Genomic DNA, 24,025 nt, shown 5'->3' with positions numbered 1-24,025 from the left:
CCCAATATTTTCAACTGGGTCCTCTAACTCAACCTGTCAAAAAGATGAAACCATGGAATTGAAATACATTTCATTAGACTGTCCATTACAATAGAACTTGACTCAGCCACAACTCTTTGTTTTTAGTTGTGAAAAGATTTATTCATTACTCTCATGTGACTAGTCCACAGGCCAAGTAGACCGTTGAGTAACAAATATATTGTCTTTGACCTTTCAGTTTGCAAATTTTTCCTACCAGATCTAAGACATTTAGGAAGGGGAAACTAATACAACATTAAAAAGAAAACCAGAACACACATCTACAAATTACCTACTTAGCTATTTTCATGCCATTGTTTACTATTTTCGGAGAACCATACTTGCTCTCCAAAACAACATTTATGCCCTTCGGTCCAAGGGTGACTCCAACAAGATCAACAAGTTTGTTCACACCTGCTTGCAAGACAATTAGAATGGGATTTCAATAAGAGTGAAACTGAATGTAGGATTATATGCCAAAACAACCCTCCACGAAAAATTAAAACCACACATTAACATCAAATATAAGTGGACAAGGAAAGATCATCCACAGTGAAGTTTTATGTGCAGGTGACCTTCCTTTAAACAAGAATTTTTCTCTGACCTGTAGTTTTTTTGTCATTGAGCCATCCTAGTTGAAGTACAACTCCTTTTCCATGGCTCTTGTATTAAATACCTGCTCTCTAGTGTGTAATCTCAGAGTCCATATTTTTCTTAAGCGATTAAAAAAAATGGGTGAAAAAACTGAAAGAGAAGACAATTGTCTGCCATAATTATTAAACACTACACCCAACTTCCTCTCCTTTCAAATGTTGCCCAATGAGGTAGACATGGAAATTGTTGTCACGTTTCCTAAAGAAGAGGCCATCTTCTCATATCTTGAATAAATTACAAGATCTTCATATTAGTATCTATGTTTGAAAAACATGAATTCCATTTTATAAAAGAACTTATAAGTGTTAAAAGGAAAGCTAAACAGCTATCAAGACTTTAGGAAACTTATGGAGCATCAAGAAAGAAACAACCAAATAGAAATCCAAAGACATCTCTATATATTTACATTAAGGTAATACAAAGAAACCCCATCTATATTAATACTAGCACAAACAAAATTAAGCTAATACAAAGAAACTCCATCTATATTAATACTAGCACAAAACAACATTAAGCTAATACAAAGAAACCCCATCTATATTAATACTAGCACAAAACAATCTAAGCTAGTTTCTATTGCAGGCCTCCAGGTTGCATATTTTTAATTTGAATTTTTGACCTCTATGTAATGTGCTAGGGTAATTTTTCCCTAGTTTTCAACAAAATTTCTCCTTCTTGTACAACAGTTTAACACAATAAATCCAACAATGCACCCCTACCACTGATACTATTGTACAATGTTATGATAATTCACCCTAGAATTTCTTGATAATTAACCTTTCTTTTTCTATTACAGTGGTTAAATTTTAATTCAGAATTACTACTCTGTCTTCAATGATTACAGTGAACAAAGGTATCTAGAATAATAAACAACAATACAATAATTTTGGCAATACACTACTCAATATCATATAAACCCAGAGTCACATCATGAAATTCAATTCAAACAACTTCAGTTCCTCACTGATGAGAACTATGAACCACAAGTTAAATCCAAATTCCACAATATCAGTTACTCTAACCAGGAGTCACAACTTAAATTAGTTATGTTTCCTACACTTCTTGGGCTTTACATTGTCTAAGAAGTCAATTATGAACCTGTTACAGAGTTGGCTTCACCACAATATGCCTCCTTCTACCAGACTACATCCTTCTATTGGAGGATCTGAATTGCTGGCAGTCACGAATTGTAGGAAGTGTCTTTGTTGGCTTGTATAGGACTTCTTCTCCATGAAGGACAAACTCAGTGGTTTCCTTTGGATCCAGAGACAAGAATCAAATCCCTGCAACTTAGAAACCCTCCTTGATGCTCAACCTGAATAGGTCTCGCTTCAAGAAACTCTGATTCAGACTGTATTTAGGCTTTGGAACCCTCCGATGAGTGTCGAGTCACTACTCCACTACCTTTTAAACCTCCAACTAACCATCCACTTTGGGTCCAGCTTGCTGAGATAATACCAAGGCTCATTCTATGACAAACAACACCAAAGGGACAGGAACAGTAAATAGTAAATACCAGGTCCTTGTCAAGACCCCTTCTGTAGGTAATCCCATATTAGTTTAGGATTAGCCAGAGGAAAATTATTGTTTTTGGAGGAGCCTAAGGTTCCACTTCCAACATCATGAGGATGGAAAGCATTCTGATTTATAGCCTAAATTTTCTTTGTAATGTCCTCCCATCTTGTTTGTTGCGCATACTAAATAGTCAAGCTATTGTCTCAACCTATCAGAGGCTGCTTTTAGGACTCCTATAAATTCTCCCTGTTCATTTGCCAATTCATCTCTAAATTCATGAGACTAATGCTATTGTAGGTATGTTGGTCGAATAAGAATGACCTCTAAGATTGTTATTAAGGTCTCCACCTTAAAGCCCAGCTTAGGGTTGAGTGGATAAGAGGGTTTTTGAGTGCGGGGGGTGGTGCGGGGAGGTCCATGTTGCCTAAATGAACTTCATATAGATACTGGCCACTGCACAATTGAGTTCTTCCTTCAAAGGAAGCAGACGACGGGGGATTCAAAGAGGACATGTAGGGAGGAAGACGATCAATGAAAATAACTATAGACTACAACAATGTAGATACCTCAAAAATTTTAAAAACGAGCATTATTTCCTCAATGTACTTTGAGAAGGATGTGAAGCAATCTCCTTTGAAGATAAAAGAGCTATATAGGGGTACCTCTCCTCTCCAAAGGCCAAATATCCAAGAGTTCAAAGGTTGTATAAGTAAGAGGTAATCTTGAAAAAAGTCTCTAGTTAAAGTGGGTGAGGCCCAAATCAACTTGTATAATGGCATGTGGAACTATGTGCTTACATCTTATCATCTGGTGGAGCATGATGGTTGATCGATCATATGATCATCCCTCAGTAAGTGTTCAATTGGCCTCACCCAAGTTCAGTCTAATTAGATCTTTAATCCATCCAATACAATTGGTCTAACAAGATAGTGAAAGAGTGCCATCATCAACGGATGTCTTGAAAATGAAATTGGAAGCATTGCTTTTCCAAAATAGCTAAAGAAGTGTATCCCTTGGATAGCCGCATTTGAGAAGCTAGTCCCAAATTGAAAGGTGGCCTTGAAAACTAGACACCTAAGTAACTTAATAAGAATAGGTAGGGGTGATCTTAATTAGTTCTCCTCTGTTGAGAAATGCAACCAAGACATAGTATCTTTGGTTGCACTAAAAACGTATTCTTAGCCTTACTAAGATTAACAACCTCAACTTACGGATGGAAATCTAATGAATCAAGCTGTGATGGAAGACTCTCAAGAGAGGAAGAAATTAAGACCAAATCAGTCAACAATAATAAGTACTTAGACCATGGTGTAAAATGCACCCTTCGTTGGCATGTGTCATCTCCCTTAGAAACTAGTCAAGCTCATGATTGAATGTAAATCCTGATTAAGATGGGGAAACGAGTGAAGTTGTGTTTAAGCCCCTCAACGCTTAGAATAAGGTGAGATAAGCCACCAGGTTTGAAAAATCAGTTGATAATTGATCCATAAAGCCTTGGGATGCCTGCAAATCCCTTCTCCTGATCCCCAATACAAGCTAGGCACCTGTCAAATCACCCCTATATGCTAGTGCTCTAGCCTCTGCTATGGATTTTGCAGTGCACAATCTGTTTCTTTGCTTGTCAACCTCAAGACATACAATCTGTTCATTATTGCTAACATATTCAGGACGTCGAATAGATAGTATTGTCATTGGTGTTCAAATAGTTTCTTGTGAAACAAGATCCCTGTAAGAACAAATGACCTTTAACATTTTCATTTCATTAACAATTGTGCTCTCACGAGGGCTTCACTGGGGGAGAAATACCATACCACGTGGGTCCATATTGGGGGCTATATATTGAGGAAAAATGGCATAATATATTGTGGGATATATAGGGGGTAAAGGGTTTTTATATTGGTAGGTATAAAAAATGGAGCTCAAAGTAATGAAAAATATAAAGGTTTATAAAAAACATTAATCAAAAAATGGATACCTACAATATCTAGTGAAAGTAGGGGTTTTTTAAATTTGGAAGGTGTATTGGGTTTATATTGGTAGGGGGTTAAATAATTTAATTTTAGGGGTATTTTCCAGTATGTAGTCAAATTAAGGGTATTGTTTAATGTTCCATGAATGCACGTGATTGGTCAGAGATTCATTGAGTGAATTCCTCATGGGTGCTCTCTTCAGGATTTCTAAATGGAGGAAGCTTAATATGAACCAAGAATTCCCTCTCCTCCTCTGCATACAAGTCTCCAATCTTTACCAGTCCCTTATGCCCATCGTCTAGAATATTGCCTACATATATTCCTTCTTGTATGGCACTCGATTTCACTCCTAAGCTTGCACATGCATATCATGAATCACCACACTCAACAAACCACCAATGCACTATGCAAAAGCATCTTGAATGATACTTTTTGTCTCAATGAAGGAAAAGGTGCCATGAGGAGTCTCTGATATGGAGTGGATGGATGTTGAATCATGATCCGTCCCAAATCCAAAAGTGTGCACAGGCATCTATATGTTACGTTTCTCTATAGGTTGCCTTATTGATCTTGGAAACAAGGACTGATAATCCAAAACCATCCTAGAATTTGATGAAATGGAAACCTTCTTGCGGTTTCACACATTGTAGGTGTCCTGCCCATTTGAGAGTAAAATGATACTACAAACAAGGTTCTTCTCACACCGGACTTCCAGTACTTTGGCACCCATTCTTAATCCTTCAGCAATTTTGGTTCCACCAATGGACACTATGCTATTCATTGCATGCAAAACAAACTATCGACCCCCCTCAAACATACATCATAGGGGAAACAAATGCCTAATAGTTGATGAGAAGGAAATGACTGAAAGGTGGTCCATGGGGCCAAGATTATGAATCATGAAGCCCATAGCACACTTCAGTAATGTCATTTTTGTGCCTGCCATGCTTCCACTAACATCAAGAACAGTTACAAGATCAATGGGGGCTCGATCTTTGGGCATATCAGGGGTTTGGGATGGATTTCAAGTATTCCAAGTTCTTTGGCTTTGCTGTTGTTTTGCACTAGAGCATGGAGCTTTCAGAGGTACCAGGACACTGAACTTCTCATGAAACTCTAAGCATGGAATTGCAGAAAACTCAAGAAACATTTTTAACTGTACATATGTACTGTCAACTTATCTGCCTTGAATACCTCTACTTCCTTGTTTCACTTTTCCTCTTGAATCCGTAGCCTATGAATTTCCTACTGCTATCTCAATTTCAACCAAAGTAGGTTCATTCCCATTTTCCCCACCTGACCTGTTTTCTCCACTTGACCAATGCTCCAATGGCTCATCATCAGCAAAAACAATAGCCTCTGTAACATGTCCTACAGCTTCAGGATGTGGGGGACGAGCAGGTGGCAAACGGGGTAAAATTGTCATCCAACAATCTTGCTTTTGTGGCCAATTCAAAGGACTTATCTGTGCTCTGCAACGTAGTGGCTCTAAATGAATCCCTTGTAAGGGAAATTCTTTCCACTTGGCTCGACAAACTGGACATACCCTATTTCTATGCTTCACATTGGAAGCAATGCAAGCAAAGTGGAAAATGTGGGAACACTCTGCAGTAAATATGGCATGGCCATGGCCTAGTTTCATTGCATCAAGACATATTGCACATGTAATTTGCATCATAAAATGTATGCATTAGAGCGCCAGATCTATATACACGGAATCATAGTTTTACAATTTCTTCAAAACAACGGATAAGAAAAGTAGGAAATTTCATCCAAAGAGATAAGAATTTTAGAATTTCATGGTTCTTTTTTCTGAGAAAATTAATCAACTCGAAATTTTTGGAGAGAACCAGTGATAAGATGTGGCCACAAAAAGGAATTGCTATAAGCTAAATATGACTATCGTTTTGTCAAGAGAGATTTCTTTCAAATAGAATGGGTTTCCTAAGTAGCACAATACTAAATTCCAATATCTGTCTCCTTTTCTTTTCTTCCAGTTTCAAAGTAGTCTTGACCATCCATTAAAACCAAGAGCAGAAAAGAAAACAACAACAACAAAGGAAAAGGCTTGGCATTGTTTTTTTTCTAGCTTCTTCAATGATAGCTTGTAAAGTGAAAATGTGGTCAATGGCTTGGTGGCCCTTTCTGAAGCCTGCCCTCTAGCTCTAAGATTGCTCTTCTCCAAATATGATGATCAGTGCATATCAATCACCTCATCATAAAATATTGTGTGTGCTCAATCACAATAGCCCTCTTATTTTTTAGATCAAGAATAATCCTAGATTTATGAATATGAAGAATAATGTGTCATGACCAAGATAAAGGGAATATTCAATATCAGATTTCCATTTCTATAAATTGTATTCTAATCTGTGGAGCTTTGACTTGTTGTGTCTAATGTTAGTCATGTGTCTACAATGTTGGGTTTCAAATATATGATGAGGTTGAGACTTGAGCATGACTTGGATAAATAATCGAGCTTCATTCTAACACATGTTGCATCCAGCCAATATTTCACCTGCAACCATTAAGAGCACAGAGTATTTGATAGACAAGCATGCTAGAACTGGGAACCACAATTGGATTGGGTTTACCATTTATGGTGGTGTGAACAATATCAATTTTCTCTAAAGTTTGTTTCCATGTTGAATTTCCAAGAAAGCATTCTTGTTTCTCATGCTATAACATTTTGTAATTAGTGGGGGGGAAAACTGTCTCTATAGACTATAATCTTCTAAGAAGTTTCATGGTTGATTTCCTGCTTATGACATGACAATTGTACCAATTAGTCTTTGTCATTGCTCACGATCACAAGTTCCATTGGTAGGAAATAAATTATGAGTCACATAAAGGTGTTCAAGTTGTTGATTTTGGAATCAAAACAAACAATGAGAAAAAAATTGATCATATGCAGCTAAATCTTGGGGTTATATGTCAAGATTGAAAACACATGCTTTTACTTTTTTTTTAGTACTTTGTTAATTTATGTCTTATAGCAATCAAAATATATGTTGTATACTTTTTGTCAGGATTCATTAAACTATTCAAGGAAATTTAAGTCAGGATTCACTGATCAAGATCTTTTTGATTTTCACCAAGCCTCACAATGTTGTGGAACTGCCTAGAAATGTAGGGCCAGCTACACTAAAAGATAAGATAAAGTAAGAATGCTCACTGGCATGAGAAATTCATTCCCATTTTTTAAAAATCAATGGTTTACCAACAACTATTCATTTCAATATTTTTCTTGAAAATAGTATTTTTTGACTATGTTCCAGAGACAGATCATTCAAATTACGCCCCCTGCCCCTAGATCAATGCAAGCTTAGGGGACTATCACCACTAATATGCATAAAAGAAATCCCATGACTTACATAAGTGCTCAAAGATGTGGGTCTGATGCTCTGCCCACCTGAGCGTACCTCCAGAGGGAAGATTTCGCTAGGAACCAACCATCTGAGAGGGCCCCATGACCAGGCAAAGGAGATGGCGTAGAAGTAGATGAGAAGCGATATGGAAGATAAGAAGCACACCACTCGTTTCTAGAGCTTTTTATTCCCCCTATTACAAATTACAATATTTAGTATATTATCTAGATCTAAGATTATGTTTGCATTTATGGGAAGTTTATTTTGTGGCATCAAATTATCATCTTCATCTTGATTTCATTTTTCACAATATGATCATACAAGGATCCCATATAGTCATTTGGTAAATATTTTCCATCATATATACCTTGTTCTTCACTATTGGATTATGTGCATTAGTTTTGAACATGATCACAAAGTATACAAGCATATAAAATGTGTCTGTGCTAGTGAAAACCTTTGGGTTGCACTTACAATAGTGCTCTGCAAATTTTTCTGTGATGCAATCAAATTTTTGTGCTTCTCCAGGGAATCTAAAGCCTTGTAACAAGGAACTTATTGCCTCATTGAATTCCATCCCTTCAAAATTAAAGGATTCAACATATGCATGCAACACCCTTAGATAAAAAATCATCTATTTCCCCTAAATCTAAGTTGCGTGAAATGCCAAAACATCTGGAAGTTTATGAAATGGCTATGGTCGGAAACGTGACCCCCAAAAAATAGAAACGTTGGGAAAAACGTTAGATATATATGTATGTATGTATGTATGTATGAAGTATATGCGCAAATTTTGTTATAAATAAGTTAATACTGCATCTTGTAAGAAAAAGAGAATGAGACACATAAATGACATTTTAACAGGAAAACCCTATCTATGTTAATTCTCGTAGATTATTAAATGACCAAAATCCAAAATTATACTTATTACTAATAGTACAAACCCACTTACTATGTTGCACCACCAAATGCAAGAGGATGTGTTATGAAACCAGCGCAAGAAAAAGATAGAAAAGATAGATCAACGCCTTAGAATTCAGCCTCTTCGAGGGGGCAACCTCCTTTACACTACATAAATGAGCAATTCTTTGATGATACAAATTAAAAGACCTCCTTTCTATATATAGGAGTCTAAGGGGTCATAACATAATCAGAGCCGACATAACAATAATAATGTAAGGGCACAATAATAACAATAGTGGGCTTCTATGGGGCACAATAGTAATAATATGGGCACTACATGGGTACATCAATATAATAAGTGGGTTGTACTAATAACAATAAGGGGTTACACTAGTAGTATAGGGGCCTAATATGCTCCTCTCCTTCAAAAAGCGTTGTCCTCAACGCTTGAGTAGTTCTTGATGCTTCTATATAAAATTCTTGTCCTCCCATGTGGAATCTTCAGCGGGTAAGTTCTTCCGCTTGATGAGATACTCTGAAATTGATCGATTTCGTAGCTGTCGGGTTCTTTTTTCTATGACTGCTCTAGGTTCCAATATGATTTTTCCTTCCTCTTCAATTTCTAGCAATATTCTTTGAATTGGTATCTTTTGCAACTTTTAAATAAGTTGCCATACTTCTTGGTCCTTCTTCCATTCATCCCTTACTTCGTTTATCCAATCTGGTTGGATAATAGAAATAGCACAAAATAATGCTTCCACATCCTCATCCTTAAAGAGTCTTCCCATTCGGTAAGGTCGCCATTTTTTAAGCGCATGTAGTATTACCAACATTTCCTTCTCATAAATAGCTTTCTTGAGATGTAGTAGTAAAAATACCCAATCACCTACATCAAAACATTTTTCACTACGATGTTGATCTACCTGTTGTTTCGTTTGATTTTGCACCGCAGTGGCGTTATCCTTTCAAATTTGGAGAACTTGTTGTTGATGCTCGATGTGATCTTTCATTGCTTGAACCTTTTTCTTCTTAATATTTCCTTCTATCTCTAGAGTTTGAGGAGTGGTCATTTCTTCCAATCCTTTAAAAGATATGGTCAGATTCATTTCTTGATGCTCGATGTGATATTTCACTTCTTGAACATTTTTCTTCTTGATATGTCCTTCTATCTTGATAGTTTGAGGAGTGGTAATTTTGACCAATGAATTACAAGATATGGTTGGATTCATTTCTTCTTTCTCGATGTGATCTTTCACTTCTTGCACCTTTTTCTTCTTGATATGTCCTTATATCTTAAGAGTTTGAGGAGTGGTAATTCTTGCCAATGTTTTAAAAGATATGGTCTGATTCATTTCTTCTTTCTCTAGGGTGGGGTCCTGGCGTATATCTTCTTCTTTTGATGTTTCTTGATCCTTTTCTTTTTCCTCTTCATATTCTATGTAAAATAATTTCTTCTCGGCACACTTATGACCTTTAGTGCATTTGCTATCACAGTTGTAACAAAGCCCTTTTTCTCTTTTTTCTTCTAAATGTTGTGGTGTAACCCTTGTAGGTTGTGGAAGGCTAGGAGAAACAACACTTCCATCTTTATAGTTGTGAGGGATATGCTTCCTGGTTTCCATAATTTTTCTTTCCACTATGTCACAAAGCCCTTTTACTCTTTCCAATTGTTGTGGTGTTGCCCTAAAGAAGGTGTTGCTCTTTGTATCCTCATAATTTGCTATCATTTCCTCCGTGAAAAATGACCACGTAACAAGTTGTTTACGAGAAAAAAGCCCTTCATACCATAAAAATTGATCCGGTTCTAAATATGAAGATGCAATACATACCTTTTGTAAAAGTGGTACACCATGTAGATCAGAATATTGTTCCATCTGAAGTATCCAATTTACCGGATCCTTGCCATCAAACTTCCTCATCTTGCTTTTTCTTGATTTTAGGAGCTTGATATTGAAACGGCTGTAACTCTGTACTTTCGAATCTTTAAATTCTGAAATTGTGATCTGTAGTAGCCCTCTGTTTCCTCTTTCCAATGCCACCAGTCTGATCCAAATTGGATTCTCCAAGGAAGAGTTATGCACAATATCCCAAGATGACCTGATTATAGACTAGTTTAGTAGAGCGAACTTGTACAACGTGCCACGAGTCACTGTTTCGACTTTTGGATCTGAAAAATATATACAAGAAACTACAGTCCATCCTCTTTCGATACCTTCTTACGAAATTTCAATCCGATGCTCAAAGAGAAAGTTATGACAATTTTCCCCAAGTCATCTGTTTGGAATGTAATTCAGGAGTCTGCAAAAAGACCAACTTCCTCAGATCATATCTCCGCAAATATAGTGAGAAAAGCTCTGAAATTCAGACCCGAGATTCAGCGCGATTTCTTCACAAATGGTTTTTTTTTTTAGCTTCTGAAACATCGCACACAAAAAAAAAAAAAATTGTTATAGCGAAAATGCCACGATGACCTGTTTGGAGCAGCGAAACCCTAGAATCCAAAGCTTTGATACCAAATGTTATGAAACCAGCTTAAGAAAAAGATAGAAAATTAGATCAACGCCTTAGAATTCAGCCTCTTCGAGGGGGCAACCTCCTTTACATTACATAAATGAGCAATTCTTTGATGATACAAATGAAAAGACCTCCTTTCTATATATAGGAGTCTAAGGGGTCATAACATAATCAGAGCCGATATAACAATAATAATGTAAGGGCACAATAATAACAATAGTGGGCTTGTATGGGGCACAATAGTAACAATATGGGCACTACATGGGTACATCAATATAATAAGTGGGTTGTACTAATAACAATAAGGGGTTACACTAGTAGTATAGGGGCCTATCTTTTTCTTGCGCTGGTTCCATATCATTTTTTAAGTGCATGTAGTATTGCCAACATTTCCTTCTCATAAATAGCTTGCTTGAGATGTAGCAGTAAAATACCCAATCACCTACATCAAAACATTTTTCACTACGATGTTGATCTACCTGTTGTTTCATTCGATTTTGCACCAAAGTGGCGTTATCCTTTAAAAGTTGGAGAACTTGTTGTTGATGCTGGATGTGATCTTTCACTACTTGAACCTTTTTCTTCTTGATATGTCCTTCTATCTTTAGAGTTTGAGGAGTGGTAATTTCTTCCAATCCTTTACAAGATATGGTCGGATTCATTTCTTGATGCTCGATGTGATCTTTCACTTCTTGAACATTTTTCTTCTTAATATGTCCTTCTATCTTGATAGTTTGAGGAGTGGTAATTCCTACCAATGCTTTACAACATATGGTCTGATTCATTTCTTCTATCTCTGGGGTTGGGTCCTAGTGTATATCCTCTTCTTTTGATGTTTCTTGATCCTTTTCTTCCTCCTCTTCATACTCTATGTAAAATAATTTCTTCTTAGCACACTTATGACCTTTAGTGCATTTTCTATCACAATTGTAACAAAGCCCTTTTTCTCTTTTTTCTTCCAATTGTTGTGGTGTAACCCTTGTAGGTTGTGGAAGGCTAGGAGAAACAACACTTCCATCTTTATAGCTGTGAGAGGTAGACTTCCTTGTTGCCATAATTTTACTTTCCACTATGTCACAAAGACCTTTTACTCTTTCCAATTATTGTGGTGTTGCTCTAAAGAAGGTGCTGCTCTTTGTATCCTCATAATGTGCTATCATTTCCTCTGTGAGAATTGACCACGTAACAAGTCGTTTATGAGAACAAAGCCCTTTATACCATAAAAATTGATCCGGATCTAAATATGAAGATGCAATACATACCTTTTGTAACAGTGGCACACCATGTAGATCAAAATATTGCTCCATCTGAAGTATCCAATTTACCGGATCCTTGCCATCGAACTTCCTCATCTTGCTTTTTCTTGATTTTAGGAGTTCGATCTTGAAACGACTATAACTCTGTAATTTCTAAAATTATGACCTACAGTAGCCCTCTGTGTCCTCTTTCCAATGCCACCAGTCTGATCCCAATTAGATTCTCCAAGGAAGAGTTATGCCAAATCTCCCATAGTGACCTGATTGTAGACTAGTTCAGTAAAGTGAACTTGTATGACATGCCACGAGTCAATGTTTCGACCTTTGGCTCTGAAAAATATATACAAGAAACTACAGTCCGTCCTCTTTCTATAACTTCTTACAAAATTTCAATCCGATGATCAGAGAGAAAGTTATGAGGATTTTCCCCAAGTCACTTGTTTGGAATGTAATTCAGGAGTCTACAAAAAGACAAACTTCCTCAGATCATATCTCCGCAAATATAGCGTGAAAAGCTCTGAAATTTGGATCCGAGATTCAACACGATTTCTTCTCAAATGGGTTTTTTTTTTAGCTTTTGAAACGTCGCAGAAAAAAAAAGTTATAGCAAAAATGCCATGATGACCTATTTGGAGTAGTGAAACCCTAGAATCCAAAGCTCTGATACCAAATGTTATGGAACCAGCTCAAGAAAAAGATAGAAAAGATAGATCAACACCTTAGAATTCAGCCTCTTCGAGGGGGCAACCTCCTTTACATTACATAAATGAACAATTCTTGGATGATGCAAATGAAAAGACCTCCTTTCTATATATAGGAGTCTAAGGGGTCATAATATAATTAGATCCAACATAACAATAATAATGTAAGGGCACAATAATAACAATAGTGGGCTTCTATGGGGCATAATAGTAATAATATGGGCACTACATGGGTACATCAATATAATAAGGGGGTTGTACTAATAATAATAAGGGGTTACACTAGTAGTATAGGGGCCTAACAGGATGATCCCCTAGTCATCATCCATACATAGTTTGCAATAAATCCTTTCTGGATCTAGCTTCCGTTCTTACTTTAGAGGGATGGAGATTAAGATTATCGACACATACACATATCTAGGGGCTCAATTATTAGGTTTTTGAGGGAGGATATCCAACATTGAGTGAATAAGGGGGGTATGGGTGCCTTTTTCTTATAAACAGACAAATGTTTCCAACACCATTTTTAGGGCATCTCATCCAAACTGGACCTCATGGACTCCAATTTGACACCTATAGTTTTATATGGTTCAAAGGTATGGAGGTCAATCTTACTTAGGTTATATTGGGCCTTAGGTTAGGTTATAGTGACCTTGAGTACAAGCCCACTTACTGTGTTGCATCATCAAATGCAAGAGGATGATCCCCTAGTCCATCATCCATACATAGTTTGCAATAAACCCTTTATGGATCTAGACTACCTTTAGATTGGTAGAGTTGTTTTATCTGCTTTAGAGATTTACTCAATAGTAGGCAGAGACTGGTACCCATATCTTGCTTATTTATCTTTGGAGGCCATTTCCCAATTTTCCCCCCTTTTGGGAGAGCACAGTGCTGGTGTTTAGAAGTTTCTTGTTTCTTTCGATCCATCAGTATATTGATAGATCAATATATGGATCTAGACTAACTTTAGATTGGTAGAGTTGTTTTTATCTACTTTAGAGATTTACTCAATAGTATATAGAGACTGGTACCCATATCTTGCTTATTTATCTTTGGAGGCCATTTCCCAATTTTCCCCCCTTTTGGGAGAGCACAATGCTGGTGTTTAGAAGTTTCTTGTTTCTTTCGATCCATCAGTATATTGATAGATCATCTTCCCCCATTCAAACACACTTTGGATGCTCCTGGTCACTTTTTCTCTAATAAGAAAGAGATGGATGGGATTATCCGGGAGGATATGTACAAGTAGTATATCTAGGTCACTTGGATTCCCCTCTTGGGGATTTGAGACCCAAAATGGCCTTTTATGTAGAGCACTTGTTGGCTCTTAGAGACAAATTTATAGTGTTGATCCACTTACACTCTTTGACACTTGATGCATGGAATTAGGATCCCCTTAGGTTAGTTTTGAGTGTGCACTGATAAGCTTCAAGTGGAAGCTGAGCACCAAATGTCACAAGAGGATAAGTTATGTTGGATATGCCATATATAGGAGATAGAGACAAGGGAGCACTACATTTTTAGGTGTCCCTGTTCCAATGAGATACATGGTCGCTTCTATTATATTTAGGGAGTGCCATAACTCCCTCTCCACCTTTTGTTCGTACCTAGCCTAGCGATGCCAAACTGTATACTTGGGAGAGGTTGTTAGGTCCACAACTCACATTCTCCTGTCCTCCCCTTGCCCCCCTTGATAGGAAACTACTAGGAGGATCACAATTTTCTTCCCAATGCTCCTAGATAGGGGCAACAAGAGGCAGGAAAATTGCATAACCATTCCAGTTAAAGAGAACTTAACCCCTTGCAGTGAGACCCACGTTGAGTTGTTATTCATGCCAGATTGGTAGGAAACCCCCTCCTACCACCACATGGCAGAGGGCCACCTCTTCCAAAGAGAGACACGTCCCCAGACTAGATCCATCTCCTTTGGCTAGTCATCTATACAATATTTCTTTCCTTTTGGTTTCCAAATGGTAAGAGAGATTCCCTTTCAAATTCAAAGGATAACACCCTCTCCTTCATTTGATAGTGGGAATTTAGAGCATTTTGTCTCTTTCCCTTGTACTTGTGTCCAGAGCATTGTATTTCTTCTTTTTGGTGTTGTGTTAGTTATGCTTAGATACTGACCTTTGCACTCCCACTCTGTGTTGCCACTTTTGCACTGAGCAGTCTTGTTGACCTACCTTTGGTCATTCGTTGGACACTAATAAACCTATCTTATCTTATCATGAATGAATATACTTAATTATTAGTTTGAAACATTTAATAAAGACCAAATTTATTATTATGTTCTATTGAGTAGTAGAGTTTTCCATGAAGCAGTTTATATGGGATAATATTAATTGATGACAAGACATGTCTTTTAGATAATATCAACATGAAAGAACATGTTAAAGGGAAAAAAATTATAAAAAAATTCGAAGTATTTACTTCAAGGATTCACTGTATGCAAACCAAAACTTGAGACTACCTATTTGATTGCCATCATAAGATGAAGAAATGATCTAAACTTTTATGGCATCTTCCTATGGTAAGTTAATAACAATGCTTAAGGTATTGAGCCCCTCCTACTACAATTCAATAAGATTCGGATATATGCATTTTTCTGATTCAAGGTCTTGCATAAATAAATTCACTAGCGAGCTTATGTTATGAAAACTATAAAAAAGTCTCCATGCACACAAGCTAAATCCTCAAAATTAGCAGAAGCTGTATTTTTATACAAAATATTGAAAATCATAAAATTGTATTACTTCACCTGACTACCAAACTGTACAATTCATTTTGAATGGTCAATATTCAACCATACAAAATTGTACTTCATATCATCCACACTAAGCCTCTTTATAACAAAAAAAATAGAAAATGGTATCATCCTTGACAGGACCGTCATTTTCATTGTTTGATACACTTGTGATACCTAGAACATGCAAGGGTTAACTTTAGAAAACCTCAAGAATTCTACTTTTAGAAGAGTGTGTACACTTTAACACCAAAGTGTAAGAAATATAACAAATCCAAGATTGTCACACCATATGCCATAAAATAGTAGAGACAAATGAACTGAACAAAGTAATAATTAAATTCTCCATCATATTTTGTAAGTTGTGTAACTCTAAAAGTAGGCCACATTTACAAATCACAAGTAGTGACACCACAAAATAATAGAAAGCATGAAACAAAAGTAGGAATTAAATACCACCACCTGTTGTAACAATCTCAAAGTAGTTAGCCTTTCTAAAGAAGGAACGTGTTGCTCCAATTTCACTTTTGGGGCCAGAGAAGATGAATACAATTTTTCACTAAGCTTAGAGAGCCTGCCTAGCAATGATTGAACTTTATCAGCAATATCTAAAGGGTGGAAATCATTTTCCAACAGATGATACATTTTTTTCACTTCTTCCAGAACATATGTAATGACACCTTTGGAAACCTAAAATATAATAAAGACACAAGTTACCCACATAAGATGTTGCCAATTTCTTTTCATGAACCCAAAGAGCCTCTAATGTTAGTACGATTAACTTATATTTACATATCCTAAAATGTTAACCTATATTTGAAGGCAACGGTTAACATAAACCATCTTTTTAGAAGCAATATGGAGATACGTATAACTAAAGAGTTTGAGGTGAAGACACTTTTGAATTATTAAAAAGTGAAGCTCATTATGATTATATGGTACATAACTTTAGTATAAGCTATAAATATAAGTAGATATAGTAAAAAATTTCCTAATATTGCACCACATTCTATCCAGTTATAATTGAAACCATGTAGCTTGCTAAAACAAAAAATTGTACAAGCATAAAAAGTGCTTAGCAGAACATATGTGTGCTCTGACTTCTCAACAACATCAAGGAAGGACTTAATTTCATCAATAAATGATTTAATGAGCTCTATACCTATTACTTACCATTTCAGATAGAAGTGTTGAGCATGACAATTGCCAAAAAAACATATTATTATTAGAAATATTGGAAGAAAACTCCTTGAACTAAGCATAAAATATAATACTTATACTAGAAAAACCTATAAAAATGAAAACATCTCAAACAGTGACAGATGAACTTAAGCCCTTTCATTGAAATAATTTACCACTTCTCTGGTATCCATTTTAGAATCCAAACTAAATCCCAAAATATTGGCCATTCTTGAACTTTTTTCATTCTCACTCTCCAGTTCAAAATGGTGAGCTCCATGCTTGTGATCATAAGGCATAATAGAAATGACAGGCAACAATCCAAATGATGCCATCAGCTACAAATCCTTCTATGCTAAGTATTTATTGTAGCTTTTCTGGAGTATATAGAGCTTGTACCATGCATAAGCATGATGCAAATGACTTTCTAATATCAAAAATATCTTTGTTGACTTTGAATAGCAGATTTCCATCATTTGAGGCTTAGGAGTCTTCTTGACCATACACATAAGGCCATGAATATCTTCAATAGAGTGAAAATCTTCTACATATCATATGCCATCCGTCATAATAAATAGTATAAGGAAAAAATATATTACAAATAAAAAAATTAGCTCACCAACCTGCCAAAGCTCAAGCTCAGTTGTAGCCTTCAGTTGATAAAACCTTGTATCAAGGTAAAGCTACAAACTCTCAGAGATTCAAGTCAGACCTATCTCTTTGATCCCTTTACTTATTGAAATTCGCAAGATGTTTTTGTATTATTTCAATAAACTGACGAAACTATATTGTCGATTTATATTACAAACAAAACTGAAAGGCTCAACGTGCACTCATCTGTTAGTCCAATTAGGAATGTAGTTAGACATGCTAGAATAAATACCTTATTCAAAAGACTTTTTAACCGGCAACTAAAAAACAACACAATATTTTTCCTTTATGTAATCATTAGATGTTATATCCACTGAACATGCTAGAAGGAGTGCAGCATGCGTCTTTATCATTGAAACATAATATATACTTTGTCGTTGAAACAAAATATATAGAACAAACTCTACCATACTTGCCATAGACAAACATTTAAAGCTCCTAAAACAAGATAACTCAGGATCAATCAATGTTAGTGCATCCACTGCTGGGATTGGGGCAGGCTATTTGGAGTTGTTAGTGAAAGAATTAAGTGGAATACATGTTAACAACCATTACTATAAAATTATCCAAATTAAGAAATTGTTCCATCTATTCCAACACTAGTTAATATGCACTCACCGCATATGATGCTTCCAACTTTGAATTGTTACGATTCACGAAGTATTTCAAGTATGGTCCTATAGGTTTCCCAAAGAAACTTAAACCATGGGGTAACCAGTTCCCGATCAGACTTGTCTTTCCTTTTATCTCCACTAAAATAACTAAGCATCAAGTCCTTTGGCATCTTCTCTGCCTCTAAGTTCTCAACATCAAGAGAAATTTCATATGCTTGTTCTTGATCTTGAGCCTGTTCAGCCTTATCAATGGAGAGATGGAGGAAATACTTGATAATATCCTCCAACGAACTGACATTCATTTGCAGGCATACAATGATATATTAAATAAGTCCATCCTTTGCAAACCTACCACGCCTCATATCCACACAAAGTTCCACATATTTGAACATTATCTTTTCCAATGTCTTTTGCCATGCTCTGTACCATTTTGATGTTATCAAGTTGTGAAGTTCCTGTAATGATGCCTTCTTCTGGCCAACATTCATCAACTCTGCATACAGTTTACAATAAAGCTCATTAATCTTCTATATCATTACTGAAAGGGTTAGGCACATATTTCTACTTCTGAAAATAGATTACCGTGGTTTCATGTGTTCACATCTAGGCACTAAGCACATGTCATTTATTTTTTATAATTATTTCTCTAAAATATTTCAACTCAAACTTGAGATAATGAGACAAGCTCTTCTTATGTATTGTTCCTTATGTCGAAGCACAAAAGTGTCAACATTGATAATTAATTATTATTCTCCATAATTGTTGAAATAATACAAGATAAAAAATATTTAGGCACTCTCAGGACATAAATAATCATGACAAATAACCTAAGAATTCTTAATTTTCTATGTAAAATAATAAAAGTGCAAAGACCCTCTCATTAGTGAATGTGAGAGGAATCATAAGAGTACATCCCTGATAGGAAGTGTATCCTTGGCCTAAGTCACACACTTCAGGTTGAAGTTCAGGTTCAACAATGATTAGGTTCAATTTTTTCGATGAGGTTTGCCATTAGGTTCATCTATATAATATATACATTTTCTATATATATGCTACTATGGACTTGGAAACTACCAGGATAGACTACAAGCTTGAGCTGTGACATGATGTTATTTATGAGCTTGAGCTATGGACTTAGTGAATGACCATAAGGTTCATCGAACCTCAATTTTTTTTAGGTTCTCCAAATTTCAAATCTCAATGTTGAAGTTCAGAGAACCTTGAAACATAGTCCTTGCCTAAGTGGTTTTGAAGTGAAAATACAAAACAATTGTAAAGCAATAAAGAGCAAATGTACTAGACTTGTTATAATTTTACTGTAATAATCAAAACTATAACCAAACAATGATGGCATATCCCTATCCTATTTCTATAATAAAAAATACCATGGATCAAAATAGTCATATCAACCATTAAAAACATCATAAATTTGGCATATCCCTATCCTATTTCTATAATAAAATATACCATGGATCAAAATAGTCATATCAACCATTAAAAGCAGCATGAATTAAACTTTATTTTCTGCAATCTAGCATAAAAAGGAGAAAGCCATTTTAAACAATGGGAACATTAGACACACAAATCAACAAGTGTAGAGTATCGGTAGAAACAAGTAAAATGATTCACTTTCATGCCAACAACATTAAATTTGATTCAAAAGCTCAATTTTTTAGTATAAAAGGGAAAAATAAACTAGATATGCCCATCAAGTCCTAAATACACAAGATTTTAGTATGTCGAAATTGGCATGACCTAAAAAGGTGGCCTCAAAGATATAGACAAGGCTACAAAAAATGAATGCCTATACATACTACCCTAAAATGGTCCTTACAAAAATTCAAGGTACAAAAAATCTGGCAACAAGGGCCTACTACAAATATGAAGGGTTCAAAGCAATTTCTATAGTGAAAACTTTAAAATACCAAAAATTCAAGATCAAGTATAAAGACAAAAATGAAAACAATGCAATGGTGAACCTTTGCAGAAGATACTTTGAATCTTCAGTGCCCATTAGCATATCTATTACATCCACATCTTAAACATGGATTAGATGTGCGGTTTTTGGAGAAAATAATCAAAATTTCAGAAGAAGAAGAAAAAAACAAAGCAAAAGCAAAAACAAAAAAAATAATTTCAAAACCCAACCCTAGGACTTGATGAACCCAACTAGTACAAAGAAGCACAAACCCTTCTTAATCTCAAGACCTCGTCTAGATGAAAATTTCCTATAATTTCAACACTACAAGAAAATTCATATACATGATTTTATCAGACTAGTTGTTGAAGCTTATAAAATAATACAAATTTAACAAATGTTTGAAAAAAAATCCATGTAACGAGAAATCTCTGTGAATGATACATACCTTCGACCTGATTGAGAGCATTTTCCAACTTGGCAAAGGTTGTCATGATGATGAAACCCCGTAGAATTCAAAACATCACGAACCCACCAACGTTATAGATAATTGTTGGGCTATTAGAAACATATAGGGGATTTCCCCAAACCCTAAGTCCCAAAGCGTGAAAAAGGCACCAGCGCAGACTAGATAACGCATCTTGAGACGATCTAGGGGCCTCGCCAAAGAAAACACATGTGATTTATTTTTTTAGTTCCTGTGCCATTTGGAACTTAAACAAATCTATGATGATTCAGGAGCACAACTAAAACCTAGCACCTTGCCTTTGTGAAGCTCGAAATTTTATCAAAGACCTCTTACTTTGGGGTCGAGCGGGAGAGATACTTTTGCATTGGATAGTAAGAAGTACACTCATGAATATATTTTTTTGGTATTTGGTAATTGGTAGCTTATTAGAAGGCAATCTACACTTTTCCAAGTCTTTTTAATCAAATCTTATATGCTTGTCATTTTGGCATTAATGGAGGGATAGAAAATGGAGAGTTCCAAATTTCATTGGAAAATAATCTTAAATTATGTTGTGTTATTACGTTGTTTTATTTTAATCTTTATTTTAAATACATAAATTATACTTTTATTAATAAAAAATAAAAATTACACTGTACAAATTTTCAAAATGAATATTTAATCTCAAATTATCAATTTGGCTATGAATTTTATTATGCATTAATATTATTCATATACTTATATGAGAATATCAATGTTAAATTGAAGAGTTTATAGATTTAGGGTTTGGCTTAAGTTGAGATCTCGTAGAACTATTTTTGAAAAAGTTTGATGATATAAATTTATATGATATTGAACTTACTAAATTAAAAATTTATTTAGAAGAACAAAAGTGCATATGAAGAGAAAATAGCAAAAGGATTGGATATATTTATAGTATCAAATGCTTGGCTTGATGATCCTATCAAAATTAGACAATGGGTAAGTGCTTAAGGGGAATTCAAACACTTTTCAATTTTCATTGAAGTAGGTTCTACTAGGACGAAAACTCCTAGTCCATATAAATTTAACTTTGGTGGATAGTAAAGGAGGACTATGACAGATTGATAAAATATTTTAGGATTCCCTTGGATCCACTAGAAAACAAACTAGAAAAAGTAAAGCAAGCTTCTATTACTTTGGCACATGCTAAGAAGATTAAAGATGAGAAATTTATATATATATATATTAGGTGGAAGTAAATTAGAGGATTTGTATAATAAATAAGTGGTTGCTTACCTTTCTGAAGAACCATAAGCTAAAGGCATCATTTTTAAAGAAAAGACAAGAAAGTTGTTGTTGGAAAAGGAAGAACCTCATAAACTTGAGAGTAGGGTTGTTTGGCTATTAATTTGGGATGAAAATACTAAATTTTTCCATTGTTATGCAAGCCAGAAGAGAAACATCATTACTATTTGGAGGGTGGTGAGAAGAGATGGGTCAGTGTCTTCTAATTTTGAGAATATTGCTTAGATGGGGATATACTATTTTACAAACATCTATAATGTTGAGAGAAGAGCTATTATAGAAAAGGTAATCAAGAAGACCTAATTTTCCCTAGCTCTATAAGTGTAGTAAAAATGACCTATCTAATGGAAGAGGTGTCCAAGGAAAATTTTCATTTTGTGCTACAAAGTTCCCAAAAAGACAAAGGTCTAAATCTAGATGGGTAGACAATGGTTTTCTTCTTTAATAGGCATTTTAAACATTCTGGAAGAGGAAATGTTGAAAGTGGTTAATGAATCAAGATCCTTTAAGAGGATTTGAGCACCATTTAATGTGAGTTTCATATCCCTTATTATGGAATTTGATAACCTAGTTTCCTTTGAAGAATACAAACCTATATATCTATGTAGTTGCAATTATAGGATTCTTATAATGGTCATTGCAAGAAGGGTTAAATTTTTTCTTTCAAAGTCCATTTCAAGTGAATAGTTTAGTTTTCTAGAAAGGAGGAAGATTCAAAAGGTTATTGGGGTGGAAAAAGGAGGACATTAATAAATCTTGAAAGCTAAAACCTATGGTAGTAAAGGTTGAATTATCAAAGGATTAGCTTTAATTGGAGTTGATGCTTATTCATTTGGGATTATGTGTTTCATTTGTGAATTGGTCATGAATTTTGTTACTACAGTTTCTTTCTCAGTGTTGATTAGCGAATGCACTATTGCTTTCTTTCAGCCAGAGAGAGGATTAAATCAAAGTTGTCCTCTTTCTCCCATACTTTTTCTTATTGTAGTAGAAGGTTTGATTAGTACCTTATTGGATGCTAAGAGATTTAGTGCATTTAAAGATATTAGAATTGGTAGCTCGGTCACTTGTCCCATTTGTCATTCAATGATGTCATCCTAATTTTTTGTAATGGGACTAGAAGAGATGTGGGTAAGTTATAATAGATTTTAAACATGTATTATTTAGTTACCGGTATGATGATAAATGTTAGGAAATCTACTATTTCTTTTATGGGGACTGTAAAATAGGATTTTACAATATTTTGAGGTTGAGTTGGATTTGGGCATGAAGTGTCTAGGATTTATCTTAAAGCCAATTAATTATCAAAAAATAGATTAGAGATAGTTGATCACAAAGGTTGAAAAAGAGAATAGATTTGTGTGTCATCACTGGTTATCAATATTGTCCTAGTAAAGTTGGTTTTTGAGGAAAACCCTATCTATTAGATGTCATTAGCATGGATTCTAAGAGGTGTTATAGAGGTGATAAGAAGGATCAATATTAGGTCTATCTCTTAGGTGAAAATAGAAAATTAAGAATTCTTAGGCGATTTGGCATGAGAGTGCTTGAATTTTTTTTATCTTGTATTATTTCGATGATTATGGAGAATAATAATAAATTATCATTGTTGAATCTTTTGTGCATTGACATAAGGAACAATACATAAGAAGATCTTCTCTCATTATTTCATGTTTGAGTTGAAATGTTTTAGAAAAATAATTATAAAAAATAAGCCCATTCATCAACACCATTAGGGCTTATATTCCTCTCTACCATCTTCTCCAAATACTTTAAGCCCTCTTGCATCTGGGCAACCTTGCAGAACCCATGATCACAACATTATATGACATGAAAGTCGATTCGAACTTCCCAGAATAAAGGAAAACACATCCAATGCCTTTTGAACCTCTCCTACCTTGAAAAATCCCTAAATCAAATTACAAAATGTCGGCTCCCTGAAGTTTGAACTTTGTCTCCTCATCTCTAGGTATAGTTCCTCCACTTGTTGCATTTCTTCCCCCTTCACAAAACCCTCAATAGTGGCAGCATATGTAGGATGATCAACCCCATGGAATTTCTCTAACATTTCCCAAAGTCTCCAAAGAATTGGAAAATGCCTCAAAATCCACAAACCCTCAATAGTAGTAGTGTATGTAGGATAATGATAATAAATATATTCTTGGTTGGGATTGAGAGGGAATCAATAATCATGATAAGCTACACAATGGAAAACGCTAGGGTTTTTAGATTTTATAGTGAGGAATTTAGGTTTTTAGGTTCTTGTACTCCTGGAATCTTGTG

General features: G+C 35.2%; 2 pseudogenes; both read right to left on the bottom strand.

The window, feature by feature from the left end:
* Window positions 1–4,324: 4,324 nt before the first annotated feature.
* On the bottom strand, window positions 4,325–5,160 carry LOC149225339 (E3 ubiquitin-protein ligase WAV3-like; annotated as a pseudogene).
* Window positions 5,161–15,651: 10,491 nt separating this feature from the next.
* LOC149225338 (eukaryotic translation initiation factor 3 subunit A-like) lies at window positions 15,652–20,501 on the bottom strand (annotated as a pseudogene).
* Between the last annotated feature and the right edge of the window lie 3,524 nt (window positions 20,502–24,025).

The sequence above is a fragment of the Pinus tabuliformis genome, chromosome J, assembly GCF_031772625.1.
Source record: "Pinus tabuliformis cultivar Carrire ecotype Pingquan chromosome J, CPIR1, whole genome shotgun sequence".
Taxonomy (NCBI): domain Eukaryota; kingdom Viridiplantae; phylum Streptophyta; class Pinopsida; order Pinales; family Pinaceae; genus Pinus; species Pinus tabuliformis.
This window is presented reverse-complemented; position numbering and strand designations above follow the sequence as displayed.